General features: G+C 35.7%; 1 protein-coding gene across 6 annotated transcripts in view; it reads right to left on the bottom strand.

Annotated features, from left to right (window-relative positions):
• Positions 1-16,812, bottom strand: part of TAOK3 (TAO kinase 3) — a 169,194-nt gene that overhangs the window by 150,772 nt on the left and 1,610 nt on the right. Inside the window, exons 1-2 of one of the 6 annotated variants that reach the window (XM_070628803.1) lie at positions 9,701-9,904; positions 6,881-6,997 (exon numbers count right to left, since the gene is read on the bottom strand). The exons of 2 other annotated variants lie outside the window; for them this stretch is intronic. The gene's annotated coding sequence lies outside the window, so the exon portion shown is untranslated. Of the gene's footprint in view, positions 1-6,880; positions 6,998-9,111; positions 9,302-9,700; positions 9,909-16,812 lie in introns of those variants that run through there. 3 more of the 6 variants (XM_070628802.1, XM_070628804.1, XM_070628808.1) reach the window with 3 other exon arrangements.

Raw genomic sequence — 16,812 nt, 5'->3', positions numbered from 1 at the left:
ATTTTTAACTAAATAAATATTGTGTAGATTAAAATGTCTCCACAGGGCCTGCTACACTACAGAACAGATCACTAATAAATTTCTATTCTATAGAAAATTCAGCAGTATTAGTTTGGGGCATCTTTTAGAGAGAATAAAACATTTATACAAACAAGTTCAAACTGAAGATTATGAACTTTTAAACAAAATACTGCACTTGAGTTCCTACTATTATTAGCACTCAAAATACACAGCTTGAATAACTAGCAGAAAAACGACTCAACAGCCTAACTGGTAGTCTATATATTGCATCATGTAGTTATGCTTTGGGGAGGAAAATGAATTTAAAAGCACAGGTAAAGATATGCTCAATACACAGCTAAAGAATGAAACATATATACAGGATGGAAAGACAGAATTCAGTCTTTCTACATACGCCTGAGGTAGTTGAAGGTATTTTCTAATTCTAACTAGTCTATCTGTAGTACTACTAATAAGCAATAATACCATAAATTCTACATTGAGGCCATTCAGTGTAAGTGTCCTCAATTTTTCTCCATTCCATCTTAAAATTTCTCTGCGTACTCAAGTGTCTTTATCTTTCAGTCTTCCTTTTTCAGATTAACCACCTTTCCCCAACAACACCAAAGAACCAGCCTCTTAATTCTGTATCCTACAACCTTCTCATTTCATTAACTTCTTTCATTTTTATTATCTCATTTCATTAATTTACTCCTCTCATTTTTACTAAATCTTCCATTGCTCCTCACTGACTCTTTTTGGCCTAAAATATGGTCAATGTTTGACTTATTGAGGAGAGGAGAGGGAACTTCCCCTGACAGGAAGATGCCCTGGTACTAATAAACTCACTAGCTCCAACCTCCTAATCTCCAAATCCAACAGGATTCTTCTCAGATCAGATCCTTCCATAACCTTTATGTAGCTTCTCCTTACATGGCTCTTGTTGCTTGGTTTGTGTGGCACTTTCCTCCATGAGTTCCTTTCCAATCCACCTCTGCTGGCTTGTCCTCCTCTCACCTCTTAACACAAGGGTCTGTGCTGGGCCTCTTCTCTTCACTCCACACTTTCTCTTATTTATCTGATTACCTCTTAGGCTTTCAGCTATCTCTCCCAAGCTGTTAATGCCCTAAAGAAATCTCTCACAAGCTGCTTTTCTTCCTTTCACTGAAGCTGTCCTAGTTCCAGAACCTCATTACCAGTCCAAGTTCTCATTCCCAATCTCTTTCTTCCTTTAAGTCATTCTACAAACTATTGATGGAGTAATCTTTCAAAGGCTCTGATTGCATCAGTCTCTTCTATTCAGGCACCTTAAATGGCTCCCCACTACCTAACGTTTAACGTTCAAACCTCTAGGTATGTGATTTGAGGGCCTCTGATTTGCCACTGTCCCTAAGTATCCCATACTTTATTCACATTTACACTTTAGTCTGAACTAGGCTGAAAAATACATTATGTCCCATTACATCTGCTGAAAAGCTACCCAGTAATCAAGACTCAGCTCAAATTCTATCTGCAAGTTACCCCATCTCCCTGGTACAGAAGTAATTGCTTCCTTCTTCATGGATAGAAAGTACTTAACTTCTTTTGGCATTGATGCCATTCTGCCTTGCTTTTAAAAGACATGGTCTCTTTCTTTTTTTTTTTTTTGAGGAAGATTAGCCCTGAGCTAACATCTGCCGCCAATCCTGCTCTTTTTTCTGAGGAAGATTGGCCCTGAGCTAACATCCATGCCCATCTTCCTCAATTTTATATGTAGAACACCTGCCACAACATGCCTGCTAAGTAGTGCGTAGGTCCACACCCGGGATCCAGGCCTGCAAATCCTGGGCTGCCCAAGTTGCAAGCACGAACTTAACCACTGCACCACTGGGCTGGCCTCTAAAAGACATGGACATATTTTAATTCCATTAATTGAACATGACTAGCAGTAGGAATCTTATTTGTCCTCCATAGTGTCTTGAATGGAGTAGGCAGTATTGAACTCACATTATATTCCTTTAGAATTAAAAACTATTTGTCCAGGATCTGCCCTATTTCTGAAGAAAAGCTCTCAAAAACAAATTAGCTCAATGAACAATATTGTGTGTGTGGGCGGGTGCTGAATAAATGACTCAAAAGAAATCATTTCAAAGCATTTTTGCATAAAATAATTATTCCAATGAAAATAATTATAAGCAATTCTACTCCGAAGTATATACCCAAGAGAACTGAAAACGTATGTCCACACAAAAACTTGTACATGAATGTGTACAGCAGCATCATTCATAATAGCCACAACTGGAAACAACTCAAATGTCCAACAACTGATGAATGGGTAAACAAAATGTGGAATATCCATACAATGGAATATTATTCAACCATAAAAAGGAATGAAGTACTGATACATGCTACAACATGGATGACCTTTGCAAACATTATGGTAAGTGGAGAACTCAGATACAAGCTACATATTGTATGAGTCCACATATATGAAATGTCCAGAATAGGCAAATCCATAGAGACAGAAAGTAAGTTAGTAGTTGCCAGGGGATGGGGCTAATTGAGAGGGACTGCTAACAGGTACAGGGTTTCTTTTTGGGGTGATAGAAATGTTCCGTAATTAGACAGTGGTGATGATTGCACAACATTGTGAATATACTAAAAACTTAAACTGAACAATTTAAAATGATGACTTTTATGTTATGTGAATTTTACCTTAAGTAGAAAAAAGAAAAACATAATTGTGAGCTTGGTCCCCCAAATAACTCGATTTGGATTTGTGGTATAATGGAAAAGATGTCTGACCTCTGAATCAGCAAATCTAGTTTTAAGTTAATTCTGCCACTTACCAGCTGTGTGATCTCAGGCATTGCTAACTTCTCTAAGCATCTAGTTTAATTTTCTGCTTATTAGTTAAAGAAAAGACATAGCCCTATTTAGCACTAATACAAGGCTTGACATAAGTAGATACCCAGTAAATATTTATTAAACAAATAAATGAATAAAGAGTATGGTGTTACTGGTTGCATCGACAATCAAACATCAACACAAAATCCAAAGCATTAATTAGACATTTCCAAATACCCATACTTTTACATATATAAAACATTTCACACTTTAAAAGTTTTCATTTGGGTATCTTACATGCTCTTTGGCATCAATAGGAAGAAAAGCATGCATAAAAAAAGTGGGAATGTAAACTGGTACAGCCACTATGGAAAACAGTATGGAGTTTCCCCCCAAAATTGAAGATAGAACTACCATATGATCCAGCAATTCCACTTCTGTGTATATATCCAAAGAAAATGAAAACACTATCTCGAAAAGATATCTGCACTCTTATGTTCACTGCAGCATTATTTACAACAGCCAAGACATGGAAAACAATCTAAGCGTCTATCAGTGGATGAATGGATAAAGAAAATGTGGTATGTATATATATATACATACACACACACAGACGCACACACGTAATGGATTATTATTCAGCCATAAAAAAGAAGGAACTCCTGACATTTGTGACAACGTGGATGGACCTTGAGGGCATAAAGCTAAGTGAGATAAGTGAAATAAGTCTGACAGAGAAGACATACTGTATGATCTCATTATATGTGGAATCCAAAAACAACTGAACTCAAAGTTACAGAGAACAGATTGGTGGTTGCCAAAGGCAGGAAGTGGAGGGTCGGGGAAATGGGCAAAGGTGGTGGAAAGGTAAAAATTTACAGTTATAAATAAATTCTGGGGATGTAGTGTACAGCACAGTGATTATAGTTAACAATACTGTATTGCATATCTGAAAGTTGCTAAGAAACTAAATCTTAAAAGTTCTCATCCCAAGGAAAAAAATTTATAACTCTGTGAGGTAACCGATGTTAATTAAACTTACTGTGGTAATAATTTCACAATCTATACACATAGCAAATCATTATATTGTACATTTTCGACTACAATGTTATATGTCAATTACACCTCAATAAAACTGGAAAAAAATAAAGAAAGGGAAAACATTAAAAAAAAAGTTTTTGTTTGGGTGTCCTATATGCTCTTTCTTATCAGTATAAAGGAATGTATTATTTCAAAAGTCAGGAGACTCATTTAGAATTAAAGCAATAGACATCCAATTGCAGTAACAAGTGTTCTTATGTTTAAGCTTCTGAGTAGTATATATTTTGTCTTTCCTAATAGAATTCCCTAAGAGTTTTTTGAGGGCAGAGATAATATGTAATTCATTTCAATATCCCTTTACAGAGTCTAACCTTATGCATAGTAGGCACTTAATTATACTTAGGTTACTTAAAGAATTAAGTCAGAATTCTGGGTTATATAAAATTTATTGATCATATTTAATCTATGGTAATAGGATGGAAAGTTGTCAATATCAAAACCAAACCTCTCCAAGTGCAGCTGGCTATATTAAGAAAGGAAACAAAATCATATATATATACGTGATTATTTTTTTATTTTTATTTTTTTTAAAGATTGGCACCTGAGCTAACAACTGTTGCCAATCTATTTTTTTTTTCTTTCCGCTCTTTCTCCCCAAATTCCCCCAGTACATAATTGTATATTTTAGTTGTGGGTCCTTCCAGTTGTGGCATGTGGGACGCTGCCTCAACGTGGCCTGATGAGGAGTGCCATGTCCGTGCCCAGGATCCGAACCAGCGAAACCCTGGGCCGCCACAGTGGAGCACGCAAACTTAACCACAGGGCCACGGGGCCGGCCCCCGTGATTATCTATATAAATAGATAGACACACATATATATAGTTTCTTATAAAGAAAATCAAACATGTCCATCTATGACCAGTTATAAAATAGTTTTCATTTGCCTCATGTTTTTCTGTAAATGAGGTGACAGATCTGACCCAAACTGGAAAAAGATTCGGCTCCCTTCAATAACACTAGGATTGTTGTTTTGTCTTTAGATAGGCATAATGAAATAGATTTACTTTCTTTTCTTTTCCTTCAAATCAGTCAACTACCTCAGCATTATGCTAGGAACTGGGAAAGATTTAATTGTAAGATATGGTCCTTGTATGCAAAATGTTTACATCATTAGTGAAGATAAAACAGTGAATGATATAAGATACTATGCACATTTTCGTTCACTAGTTTGCAAATTTAAAAAATCACCTGGGAGTTTGCAGCAAAACAGTAAGAACTGAAATAGTTAAGGAAAAGCTTCAAACAGGAGTAAACTTTATACAGGTTCTTGAAGAAAAGGTAAAATCTGAGTAGGAAGAGAGAAGGGTAGAGGGCTTTTTGAATGAAGTAAATAATGGTACCAGAGGAGCAGACTTGAAAAAGTATGGTGTGTTTGAGAGAAAGACTGACTTCAACAGAGCAGAAAGAATGTGCCAAAGAACATAGGAAATGAAGCTGGATAAGTAGTGTGGGACAGATTAGAAAGGGCCTTGAAAGGCAGAAGAGGTTAGACTTAATGTGGTGGAAAACAGGGAACCAATGAAGCTTTCTGAAAAGGGGAGTGACAAGGTAGAAGCAGTAGCATTTAAAGAAGTAAAGAAGGTTAATCAGGATGAGTTGGAAAAAGCAGCTGGAAGTGAAAGAAGGCAATTGTGGTAATCCAGGAACGAGGTGACAAGGGCCTGCGTAGGAGAGGTGCACAGAGACAGTGTGTTTCAGCTGCAATGTGATGGGCCCTAAAACTAAGATTGGGGGTACCAGAGACAAGGAAGAGACAGACTAATCCAGGGTTTGGCTAACATGTGAAGGGGCTGTACTACAGATTAAGACCTGGAAATTTCAAACACTGGAAATATATTCACACAGCCTAAATGTTTTTCAAGTACCCTATAAGTAGTTTCATTGTTTTGTTCAGCGAGTTTATTGCAGGTCCCCCCCCCCCCCACAACTTCACATTTGCTTTGCTAACACAGCCCTATGAAAATCTGCTTACATAAAAATTAGTTGTTTCTCAATATATAAACAAAGTTAAGTGACCCATTACAGGATATGAACCCCCAGGGACTAAGATAGTGAAAACAGAAAAACATTCTTCTTTACTCAAACGTATATTTTTTATTATCTGGTTCTGCCTCCCATCCCCTCCCCCCTGGGAAAAAACCCACAACATTTTTTTTTAGCTGATCTAAAGTCTTGAGACATACTCCTACCTTGATCTGAGAGTGATCTAGTCAGAAACAAACAAACAAACTCTTGAAAAAAATGAATTAAGAAATCAATACTTTGCCATGTTGCTTTCCTGAGTTGTGCTATCAAACTGGGAGGAAATTCTCTTAAGTGAAAAACAAAAAGAAAAATGTTACTACAGATAAATTTGTTAGATTAACTAATTTTTTGGACTAATAATTATTTAAATCTACAATGAACTCTTCTCCTGCTTCCCCTCTCCCTTTAGAATGGGTAGTACATAATGTGGTAAGAGAAGAGGCATAAATAAGACCTGTAGATTCATTCGTCTGCTCCCATGGTGCTTTCTAAATACTTCTATTATTGTTAACACTGATTCTATTATCTATACGTGACTGCATGTATTGTTTTATATCTCTTCCCAAAATTATTTTCTGGGAGAGCTGTGAATAAGAATTGAAATGTCCAAAAATAAACATATCTATTATCACTCCCTGAGCTCTTCCTTTACTACGTCTGGCCAAACTTGTGCTTTTCATGCATAATCTCATTTAATCGTCACAACAATCTTGTCAGATAGGTGCCATGATTATGCCCATTTTACAGTTGAAGAAACTGAGGCTTTGGGAGTTAAGGGATTTGTACAAGGTCACAAAGCTTAAGCTAGTAAGTGGCAGACGTGGTCATCTGATATGTTCTTGTTGATTATTAGATTATACTGCCAACCCTGAACATACATGACTGAAACCAAAAGTAAGAGATATAAGGAATCTGGACATGCTACTCACTGTGTGAAAGAGTTAGGAAGTGGCATCAATTGTAAGAACTGTGTCAGCGACGCAAATGGATAGATTCCTCGACTCACTTCTAACCTTCCCTTATACTGAAAGCGCTGCACTCTGTCCCTGAAGGAGAGGGGACACTGCTATGAAATGGGAGTTAACTGTCCTCTCTTTTAGTAGGACACTTATATTACATTACTGTTCGATGGCATTGACAGGATCTCAATATCTCCTCAATTTGGTCACATTTTAAAAAAATGCTACCACTAAAATCAGCAAGATCAGGAATAACTAGGCTGGTTGGTGACATCAAAATGCTTGAAAAAATACTTTCTTAGTAGAATATCCAGTGACCTGAGCAACCTATGTAATTCCTACCAGTGACCCTGAAATAAACCAACATTTTAAGGAAACTTCTCAGTACATAAAGAATATTCATAAGAAGACACTTCTAAAAATAACTCTCCACTGTAATTCCCTCCTTATGCATCTGGGCAGAGATGTCATATTTCCTCCACAAAGCTTCCTTTTATGTTGCAACAGTAAGAATCTCAATTTTGAGCTGAACCAGAACAATCAAGAACTACAAACTCCTTCACAAAAGATGATTATTTTTAGTAGTATTTTACGTAAATTGTCTAAATATGATGAAATGCCTTACACTTTAACTCTGCAATACTTGTAACTAGAAAGTAAAGCAGTTATAAAGTTCTGTCTCTCCTCACTCCTCTTTTTTCTGCTAACACACGGTCTTCCACAAAAGGGTCAGTGTGATCTTTGCCGACTAAAGATAAGGAATTTGACCATGGTAAACAAAAGAATAGAAGATGAAGCACATGTCAAGTAATTCAGAAGTTTAAAACTTGTCATCTGTGTATGAAACTAGCAAACAGTTTTAACTGGTTAAATAAACATGTAGAAATGAATAGGATGCAGTTAGTAACTTCCACTTTTCCCTCCTACTAGTGGTGTTTTGGCAGGCAGCCATATAATCTGCAGTAATCTGTCACTACAGTGAAGACCTACCCACTTCCTTTGCTCCACCCCCATCCAAGCTATGACTGGGATACTTCTGGAGTGCTAACATAACATTCAGACAATCATAAAAGGCCTCCCTATCTATAAAAACTGCAATTTACATAATTTGTACTTTTATGTGTTTAACATTCATAAATCTTAAGGAAAAAAACTGTATGACATCACATTTCAAAGATTATTTGAAAGTTTTAATCTCCTTTTTTATGTATTCGAAAGAATAGAGCTCCCAAATCAGTAATATCCACTGCAATGCTTTTTGAATGAAAATACATCCTACGTATAAGACTTTAATTTACACATCTACCATGGAAAGTATTAGGAATTTGGAAGTCAGGGTTATACATATTTCATTTAAACTTTGTTCCAAGAACCTAGTGAAACTGGTAAAGAAACTATTAAGGTAGCTTTCCTGGTTTATAAAATATTTTGCATTAACTTTTTACCATACAAACTATGAGATGTTAAATAAAAAATTATCTACTTTCCTACTTCACCTAATTTCATTTTATGCACTAGAGTAGTCCCATAAATTATTACCTCATGGCTAAAATATTTTATTTTTATACTTTAATAAGTAACTACCCTTATATATTAAAACAAAAAAAATGACAAGACAAAGTAAATTTGATCAAATCTGACTTTTCTGTCTCTAAATTTGGTATTACATTCAAGAAACTGCTCTGCATTCTATCCTATTTTCCCTTTCTGTAAAAGAAGAAAAATAAGAAGTGGCCTTGTTGCTATTTAAGATCTCTAGGATGAACAGTATGCTATTTTGAGTAGCTTAATTTTGAAATACTGTTTTACAGTAATAATATTCATTAGCATAAATTGCATTTATTTAATAAAGATGGCTTCAGTATATTTAAAATTTTTGTTTAAAAGACTCTTCTGACAAGATTTTGATATTTGATTTGCTGCTCGGTATTTATCTTACTTATCCAGGAGAAATGAGAAATCAAACGATTTTTGAAAAAAATTCCCACTAATATTTATTTGTAGAATATCAAACTACAAATTAAAATAAATAGAGTATATGAATCCAGTGACTTTTGAGGTTGCTTACTCTCAGCTGGACTTTGAGCTAAAGTCATAAATAGTCACATGACATTCAAAAAAGAGTTCATTAGCAATATGTAGACAAAAACCATATTTATAATAAAACATTAAATGTAAAACAAAACACCAAGCTTACTCACAGTACATCTTCTCAAATGTATTCCTACATTTCCAATCCAACATCCTAAAGACTAAAAATTCTTTCTTTAGCTACAGCAATCAGTAAGATTGCCCGAGATGGCTTTCTTTAAAGAGCTGCCTCTTATTCACTTAGGAAAGATAAAACTCAACTGAAGTTGTAAGAACACCATGCTATCTCCCGAGAAAGGAAGTTATTATAGACACGGTTTCATAAATGAGGCTTAAAGAGAGTACTTCCTGGTCAGACAGTTAACGTCAACAGCATTTTATACAGCTTTACATTTCAACGCTTCGGAAAGTACTTTCTAAAAACTTTTCCTGATTTTTTTTCTCCAGTCCCTACAAAAGAGGAATACTTGCTCAAGCTAAGCAAGTCTTAGGTAAAAATCCATGAAATTCTATCATTGCCTACCGTTATGGTATCACGTAAATATCAGAACCGGTTATTATTATTGATAATATCACCTTTAGATTTAATTATTTTACATTTATGCACCCTCCATCTCTCTCCTCCATGTGTGCTAGAGTGAGGTTTCACGGAACACAACAGTAGAAGGTAAAGAAAGAACTTAAAGGAGGACAACTCACCAATTCCTTGATAATGAAGAAAATGCAAACAGCCATTCACATTTAAATTTTCAAATTTAAAGTTAATTCTCTTTTAAACTTACATATTAAAAAACTTCAAGAAACCCTGTACGATCCTAACAGGGAACTGCAGATAAAAACAGCGTGACCTGCGCGCTGCACATTACTATCGGTATTGCAAGCTGAAGTATTTCCTGTTACAACGCCCATTGGTTCCTACAGGTGCAAGTGCCTATGGGTGCTGCCGATTTAGCCTTCCTTTTGTAATTGAACCACTAAAGGAGATTTCAGGTTGGCACAATCAACGCTAAGAACTATTAGGGCAGAACTACTTTGGGCTAATATCAAGAGCCTCCCAAACAAGGTTGATTGTGAATTGATGATTACTTAATTCAAAAGGGCTGGAGAAAATTTATTTCAACAGACTTCCAATATTTTTCTAAGATGCACTCTTCCATTATTTTTCTAAGATGCACTGTTATTAAGAATGTATGTGACTTTACTCAACAAATATGTATTAATTGCTTTCTCTGTGCAAAGCACTGTTATAGGCACTAAGTATACACTAATGAACAAAACAAAGTCCCTGTGGTCATTCATACACTACCTGGAGACTTTTGACAATTTCATGTATAATGAAAAAACTTCCATAAAGATAGAGACTAAAGAAATTTGTATGGAAATTTGGAAAGTCAAACGTAGTGCTTATTACTAAAAAGCATTATAATTAAGGCTACCACCTTAAACCTAAAAGAACTTTTCCAAAACCTAGTACATAAAATTAGAATTCTTTACGTTTTCAATGTTTCAAAAAGGTTAGGTTTGAGGCAACGGCACATGTTCCAGCAGGGAAAAGGAAAAACTTCTCACCATGAGTCACCAGTGACTAAGTTCTTTTTAATTCAGGCTTAAAACACATTTCAAACCCAATTACTTATACATGCAGAAAACTGATAACCCCAAATTAACATCAGAAGCTTGATTTGACCAATTTTCAGGGTTAATATCAGCATCTAAGAAAAACACAAATGAAGCACTTTCAATAGAATAATGCCTCTGCCCTGAAGTTTGTTATAATTTTGGTCTTATTAGTCCTTAATGCCTATGGGCCATGTCAGCAAGCTTCCATTGGATTTCGTTACAATGAACACAGTTTTCTTAGATTTTAGTTAGATTGAGACACAATCATCTTGGATGTTGTGGTAGGAATGGCTTTTCTTTGTATTCAATAAAACAAAAATTTAGTAAATTCAAGGCTGCTCAAAAAACCCCCATAAAACCTAGAGAGTAAGTGTACAGATAAACTCTACTCTTCTAAGCTATACTTTACTTCCTCAGGATTTTACTTTCTATCTTTAAAAAAACAAAACCTTCTTTTTAGTCAACAAACTGGAGGAATTTCCAAAACTAAATTGATTTATTCAATCATTCAACAAATATTTATTGAGTACCTACTACATGCTAGGCACTGTTCTACCAGTTGGAGATACAATAATGAATAACAAAAATCTCTGCTTTCACAGAGTCTCATTTCTAGTGTAGGGATATAAGACAAACAAATTATTTGGTATGCAGAAGGTAGCACTATGGAGAAGAACGCAATTTGAAAGAAAGGGATAAAAATAAGTTTATTTGTTCACAATTGCATATATCACAAAGTAACGAACTTTAATTTGGAAGACTAGAGTATCAGAGCTCTCCCAGAATCTACCTCTGACTCAAGTGATCAATTGCTTTCTGTTGCAAATGACAATCTAATTTCATTTGTTGCTAATACCAAGAGAAAGGATAACAAAGTTCCAAAGACCTGAAGTTAGAACCCATTGCTTACAGATAAAAACATCACCTAAAGAAACAAAAATAACAAATCCCAAACACTCAAGAGTCAAAGGTCACTTTAGGGAATGTTTATCATGCGGAATATGAACATACAAGTTTCCAAATACTTGCTACCGTTGCCACTGAATTTACCAACTGTCAGGGTCAGAAGTCAATTCTTCACTTAAGAATTATCACTGCTATCTTCACTGGCAGCAATAATTATATTTAATTTTTTTTTCTTTTTTGGTGAGGAAGATTGGCCCTGAGCTAACATCTGTTGACAATCTTCCCATTTTTTTTCTCCCCAAAGCCCCAGTACATAGTTGTATATCCTGGTTGTAAATCCCTCTAGTTCTTCTATGTGGGTTGTTGCCACAGCATGGCTTGATGAGCAGTGTGTAGGTCCGCACCTAGGATCCGAACAGGTGAACCCTGGGCCACTGAAGCAAAGCACGTGAACTTAACCACTACGCCACTGGGCCGGCCCCTAAACATCATTTTTGAACCTAAAATAAGTATCTAAATTTAACATAATTCAACAAATAATTATTGAGCAGATACTAGTTGCAAGACACTTCGTTAGATGCATAAGACACTGTCCTTTTAAAATCAAGAAGATGGACATCTAGGAAGGATAAGACAAGTACAAACCCTATAATGTAATATCAGGGCGAACATTAGTGTAATAAGAAAACCTGCAAAGCAAGTACTTAGGGAATTCAAAGGAGACAGTACCAAGGAGGATGATCAGAGAAAGCCTCATAAAAGATGGCCTTAAAGGCAGGTCTGAAAAATGAGGAACAGAAAGCATTCTAGGAAAAAGAAATGGCAGGAACAAAGACCTGAAGATGGCAAATCAGTAGGTGCTTTGCCAGTAAGCAGGCTGGTCTGGTTAGATATAAATATGGATTACGGGGCAACAGGAACCTAAAAACAGGTGGATAAATCTGTAATGAATTCAGATTTACAGTACAGTAATTCAGATTCAGTACAGTGGGCCATGGGAAATTATTAAAGGTTTTGAACATGTGAGTGACAAACTCAGAGCTGCACTTTAGGGAGAATAAGACAGCAACAGCGTGTTTGGAGGGATGAAAGCGGAAAGGAGACTGGAAAACTGTCACAGCAGTCCTGCCCTAGCACCACAGTAAGGCTCTTCCCTCTTGGCCATTTGAGAGGCATAGAGTGGAAAGTGCACTGAGCTGAAAACACAGATTTAGGTCATAGTGGTCAAGTTGCCCATTGTCTGTATGACCTTGAGAAGTCACTTACCCTCACTGAGTCTCAATTTCCCTATGTGTGATCTATTAAGTATTCTTTTTGGAGTCAAGAACCATGGAATTCAGCAATTGATCACACACTGAGAGTAGACCAAAAACAGCAATAAAAAATTATTTCAAGTGATTAAAATAATAAGCAGCTACCATTTATTAAACACTTCCTATGCCTCTGTCACTGTGCTTGGTGCTTTACATAAATTGCTTCATATATTCCTTATAAGAATCCCGTGAGGTACATATTCTTATTTTACAGACGAGAGAATTGAGGCCTTAAGACTTAAGTAGCTTACCCAAGGTAAGCCAGCTGGCAAGCGACAAAGCCAAAATAGGTGCCTAGGTCTCTCTGAGTCTAAGGCTCTTTCTCCTTCCAGTGTATCATGCTGTTTCTTATATGGTAGATGAATAATGCTAACATTTGTTCTTGTGTTCCAACCAGATCGCTGTCTCTTTTAACACCTCTTTGATATACTAAAAGCCCTCAATGAGGATAAGAAACAAAGTGTAAACATAAATATAATCTACTAATTTGCTGATGACTAATTCATTCACGCATTTGATTCCCATTTATTGAACATCCTTCATACTTTGTGCCTGGTACTATGCTTGGAATGGGGGATGCAAAGATGAATAAGACCTATCTCTGCCCTCAAAGTACTCATAAGCTGGGAAAAGACAAACACAAGGAAGCAAGGAACTGGCAGAGGAGAATTTTGCACAAGACTATGGAAGCATAAAGGTACATGAAGCATAATATTGTAATTTTGTATCTCTGCTATTAAATCTTGACCTAGATAATTTAAAAAGTATATTTATGTGGTTTTGGAAATATTTGTGTATTTACACACACACACGCTTCAAAAAGTAAAGGCTAATGTTCACTACAGAATGGAAAATTGACCATAAACTATGCTTCTTTTTTGTGTGCCTACTGCCAAGACTAATAAGGTTATTAGTTTATTTAAGAAAGTATTCTGCCTTGATTAGTGCTATCTATTGTTATGGGTAAATAAAAAGTATTTGAGTTGTCATAAGCCTTGACTGCTAAGGACTTAAGCCATGTCATTAGACAGAAAGTGAAACACATAAAAATATACTGCACAGAGTCCTAGTTTGATCTGGAAATAAAAGGTTATCCCACTGCCCATCAAAAATAGTGGAAGGAAGTAAAACCGAAGTTTTTCAATTAGTGCTTTGATAACTGACTAAAATATTAAGCACAACAAAACGTACACCATGAGGTTGCTTTTGCTATCCATCATTTCACTAAGGCCAGAGGGGAAGTGAAAGGGCCCAAAACACTAGACGCCAGAGTGTAAATTCCCAGTATTAGGGGCTAACACCACATGGGCCATACCTTTGTTTACTGGGAGTAGGTTTTGCTAGGTATAAAATGTTTATTCCAAGGCATTTTCCTTCTCTCACTCATTCTGGGGATGAAAAATGTGTATTTGTGAGATGCCTGACAATGGTTAGGAGACTGATCCTTGTTAACAAATCAAGAAATGGACCCCTAAGTCATTCTGTTGCAAAATAGAAATAATTTATAAAGACTTTAAATATACTCCAATGACTCTAACAAATCTTAAGTCAAAAAAAAAATACATGAAGTTAATTTATAAAGTATTCAGGTAACTTTAACAACATATAACTGGAATTATAAAATTTATCAATTTAATTCCTATTGGTTATCATAAAATTTCTCAATAGTCGTTGTTTTTAATTTGGTACTCAGGGCTTGGAAATGAATTATATCACATTTGGTCCATTCAACATATCTATAATCATAATTAGACAGATACTTTTTTTACTATGATTTTTTTTCACTGTCTTTTTTTACTAAGCTGAATCTGAGTTTAAGAAACAGTAACAAACTTTTAGTATATCCTCACAAATAACAAAGCAAGCAATTGAATGAATGATAAAGCTAAATAATCACAAACTAAACTCCCTGTGCTGAAATGCAGTTGTACAATATCCCACAACTTAAAACGAATTTGAAACTATCCTCTCTGATTGACAGGAAACTCTCATTGAAGATCGAAAAGAAGTCTTATGAAAAGAACTCTTAGGAGAATAACAAACCACTTTTACATGGAAGCTTTCTTTCTTTCTTTCTGTCTGTCTGTCAGTCTGTTTTATTTTTGGGAGGAGGGAAGAAACAGACTGGAGGAAAAGATTATAAAGGAAAGAAGCTTTTAACTAAGACTAAAATAAAAGTACCAATATGTAGTTTTCATTCATTCTCCTAATAACTACTGAAACCAACAAATATGAACACTGGCAAGCAATGAGAACTTTTCTTCAAGTTGGCTTACACATTAAACAAAATTAGCTATCAAGGTAGACTCTGAGATAACAATGGTTTGACTGTATATGACTCAAGTGGTAAAGAAAGTGTAAAACGGGTTATTGTATTTACTGGGCAGTACTTGCATCCTGCTAAGCTAAGACTAAGACTAGTTTAAGAACTCCAAACCAAAACCAACTTACATGCTGTGGTTGCTATAACCACACATATGGAAATATAAGGCTCCCTCTTAATCTCTTCTTTTGATTATATTTTTTAGTAGAAAAGAAATAGTTTAAATGAGCATAGGTCTAATAACTTCATATATTTATAGTTTCTCATAGCATAGTTTTATTTTGTCAAACAAATGAAAATAAATTCCCACAGAATTCTTACCATCCTACCCACCCAGGAATAAACAGTTATTATAGGCCCTTCCTATCACTGAAAATTACAATGAATTGCAATGAATATTACAATGAATCTCTCTTTATCGTCTCTGGATCAATATCATAATGTAATATGGTTCAGATGACTGCTTTAGTAATCACTCAGGGGAGTATCACAACACTTTCTTTTCTTACAAGGAAATAAACTTACTGTTTTGTCATAAGAAACTACCATTTGTACCAGTCAGAAATGAGCTAACAAGTATGACAAAAGAGCCTATCTGCTCAAACGTTCCCACCACTTTGTAGAATTATCGGTACTGAGAGTCCCAATCCTTCTACAGACTATGTCCTATGTTACATGCACTACATAACGAATATACGCCCCTTGTAAACACCCTCTTGAGTTAACTGACCTGACTTTTCCTTGAATTCTACCTAGGGTTCTGGAAAAATAAACTTAGTGTCAAAAACTTACACTCAATACACCTTAAATCACAGTGCCTCATGTTTTCAGTTTGTATTTGCTACTGTTGCTCCTCTCATCTCCATAACTTCTATATCTTAGGTGAGGACTTCTAGTTGGTGGCATTTTCATAACCACATCAAGTGCCACACTTTCTGAAGCCATGTAAGAACTTTCCTGTGTCAGGTAATATCAAATAAAATCCCCAAATGGCACAGTTCCTCTACTTATTATCACCATGATAAAAATGACTTGAGGAATGTTGTTGGGATTTAAATAGGCAGTGCTGTGGAAGCCTTTTGCATTGTCTTGGGAAATAATGCAGCATTTCTTTCTTCCTCTTAGTTGAAGCTGGTCATTACTAACCATGGGCAAAGTCTTCTTCTAAGACATATTCTAAACCTGAAGCAAAGAAGATAGCTAAATAACTGCGAAATGATATTGTAATTACATTTTTCATTATTTTCCCCAAACCATCATTTTCTAAGTCTGCTTTATAAAAAAAAGAAACCAGTCGAAGAGAGAAGGTGTGAGGAGAAGCAACACACAGAGAAAAAGGGGTCAAAAAATTCAAATGCAAAACTGCTGGCACCAGCATAACAAAGAATGTGCATTCAAGAGAACATTCGAAAGGCAGGCAGGGAGGTATTAACATATCCTAAGTACTGTGAACAACTAGCGTGGTCATTAGTTTAATTTTCACACCTGTCAAAGGAGGAGGCTGCCCCCCAATTCCCACCCCCTACTGCTTTCCACTATTTGTTTTAGCATTTTAATAGACACACACCTGCCTCCCACCAGGACATACAGTGTCTGGTTTAAATAGGCTTATCTCTCTCCTTAGCTTGTCCTGGAATTATGCCTGAAGC

The sequence above is a fragment of the Equus przewalskii genome, chromosome 7, assembly GCF_037783145.1.
Source record: "Equus przewalskii isolate Varuska chromosome 7, EquPr2, whole genome shotgun sequence".
Taxonomy (NCBI): domain Eukaryota; kingdom Metazoa; phylum Chordata; class Mammalia; order Perissodactyla; family Equidae; genus Equus; species Equus przewalskii.
Note: the sequence above shows the minus strand (reverse complement) of the source record. Positions and strands in the feature narration are given on the sequence as shown.